Raw genomic sequence first — 2954 nt, 5'->3', positions numbered from 1 at the left:
CTCAGCAGCTCTTTTCCATATATTTCCGTAGCTCATATCTCTGCTTTAGTTTGAATGTGTAGAAGAGTGAAATGTGATGAGCAGCTCAGCACAGAGGCTGCAGCGAGGTGGAGACGAGTTACTCTAATTACATCTGCACTTCCTCAGCCTGCCGGATCAATCAGCCGCTCACAAGTTAGAAAATATTATAAGAAACTGGTTTGATCAGTTTTGATTGGAACAGAAACAAATCACAGAATATTCCTGTAGAGACTCAGTGGCTTTATAGAGACTTTCTGTGTTCTTGTACTTTCTGAGTATTTTCCAAAGTCAGTAATGTGACTTTCCCTTCAGTCCATTTTAAATCCATCCATCACAGAACAGATCGTGTCTCTCCATCAGCAGCAGAAACTGGATCAGCAGAAACTGGATCAACGTAAACTGACAAACTGTGGATCCATTCACAGTGAGAAGAGGAATCTGACTTTACTTTGTTTCTGCACTTTATTTTCCCGTTTCTAATGTTTCCAGTGAAAAGAATCTAGTTTGACCTCTGACCTCTCTCCTGTTAGAATCACATGGAAAAGATCACAGCTAACAACGTTCTCTGTTCTAAAGAGGAACTCAGGAACTTTTACTCTGACGACATTTTAAATCACACACTTTTTACTTTACTGAAGGAGATTTTTACAGCAGAACTTTTACTTCAGAGTATCAGTACTCTGCTGCAGCAGGGCAGAGCCGGACTCAGCTGTCTAATCTCTGTCTCTCTTCATAACGCTCGGTGGTTTTCAGGATTTGCATCCTGCTGCTTCACTTTACTACCGACTCTCTACTCAGACCTTTATATTATAGAACCACGAGTCACAGGTTCGATCCCCACAGCTGTCTGTCTGTCTGTCTGTCTCTCTCTCTGTCTGTCTGTCTCTCTGTCTGTCTGTCTGTCTCTCTCTCTGTCTGTCTGTCTGTCTTGAGACAGAGCGCTCCACCTGGCTCCTCCCACTTCCTCCCCTCCTCTCCTCCCCTCCTTTCCTTCTCTCCTTCTCTCCTCCTCCCTCTCCCCTCCTCCTCTCCTCCTGGTCCAGTTCCAGCCTGCAGACCACAGATAAACTCTCTGCTTCTCTGGAGAGAGGAACCAGTGCGCTTTTCTCTCTTAGTTACAAACTGAACTGTCTCTGTGTCTGTCTTCCCACCTCTCTTTGTTTCTGTCTCTGTCTCTCTCTCTCTCCTGATCCTACCTGTTGTTCTGTCTTTCCTCTTCATCCCTCTCTCTCTGGACTCAGCAGGTCTCAGCAGGTCGGTCTCTGTGAGTATCAGGATTTGAATTTAGTTTTATTCTCTACAGGAATCTGTTGTGAGCTGATCTGCAGCCGGCAGTCTGACTGTCGGACGGATTTTCACTTTAAAACATGAATATGAGACTGAAGACAAAAGGTTTTTTATAATGACAAAGCGAAAAAGATTAAACTTTCCTTTCTATTCTATTATTTATTCTATTATTTTATTTTTAAAGTTCTTTTCTGTTTATTTCTCTTGTATTTTTGTTGTTTTCTAGTACAGTATTTTAGCAGAGATCCTCCAGGCCGGTGATCAGTAAAAACAATCAGTCTTTCTTCCTTTGTCATATTCTCTCGTTTTTTCCCTTCGTCTCCAACACACACAGTGATGATGTCAGAGCCTCGGAACCACACAGTGATGATGTCAGAACCTCGGAACCACACAGTGATGATGTCAGAGCCTCGGAACCACACAGTGATGATGTCAGAGCCTCGGAACCACACAGTGATGATGTCAGAGCCTCGGAACCACACAGTGATGATGTCAGAGCCTCGGAACCACACAGTGATGATGTCAGAACCTCGGAACCACACAGTGATGATGTCAGAGCCTCGGAACCACACAGTGATGATGTCAGAGCCTCGGAACCACACAGTGATGATGTCAGAGCCTCGGAACCACATAGTGATGATGTCAGATTGGTCGGAAACAGCTGATTGGTTCTCCTCTACTGTGATGACAACTAGAGCAGAACCACCGAGCCTGGAGCCAAAGGTTAGAATCAGTACTACTACTACTACTGTTGCTACTAGTACTACTACTACTACTACTACTACTACTACTATTACTACTGCTACTACTGCTACTACTACTACTACTACTACTATTACTGCTACTACTACTACTACTACTATTACTGCTACTAGTACTACTACAAGTACTACTGCTACTACTACTACTACTACTACTACTACTAGTAGTAGTAGTGCTACTACTATTAGTACTATTACTATTACTACTAATGCTACTACTACTACTACTACTACTACTGCTACTGCCACTACTATTACTACTGCTACTACTACTACTACTATTACTGCTACTAGTACTACTACAAGTACTACTGCTACTACTACTGCTACTACTACTACTACTACTACTACTACTACTACTAGTAGTAGTGCTGCTACTATTAGTACTATTACTATTACTACTAATGTTACTACTACTACTACTACTAGTAGTGCTGCTACTACTACTACTGCTACTATTACTACCACTCCAGATAATATTAATTATAATAGTAAATTCATATCAAGGTATGAACTGAAATAAATTAAGATTTCAAAAATAGATCTGCACCATTGTAAAATGACCAAATGATGGCTCTTCATAAAGAACAGCAGAACTGAAGTCCTTGTTTGTCTGAATGAGACTTTATCAGACAGATCATATATATATATATATGTATGTATATATATATATATATATATCTATATATATATAGATATATATATATATATATATACTATATCCAACAGATAAACAGACTGATCAGCTTCACATCATGTGTTTCTAAAAAGGACAGATGACACTTTGCAGGACTGTTGTTGTGTTTTTCAGTCTCTGCTTCATAAACGTGTCTAAATTCTCCACTTCCTCCTCCCAGGTTAGCCCCGCCCACCCAGACCTTTCCC

This window comes from Centroberyx gerrardi, chromosome 14 (genome assembly GCF_048128805.1).
Source record: "Centroberyx gerrardi isolate f3 chromosome 14, fCenGer3.hap1.cur.20231027, whole genome shotgun sequence".
In the NCBI taxonomy this organism is placed as follows: domain Eukaryota; kingdom Metazoa; phylum Chordata; class Actinopteri; order Beryciformes; family Berycidae; genus Centroberyx; species Centroberyx gerrardi.
This window is presented reverse-complemented; position numbering follows the sequence as displayed.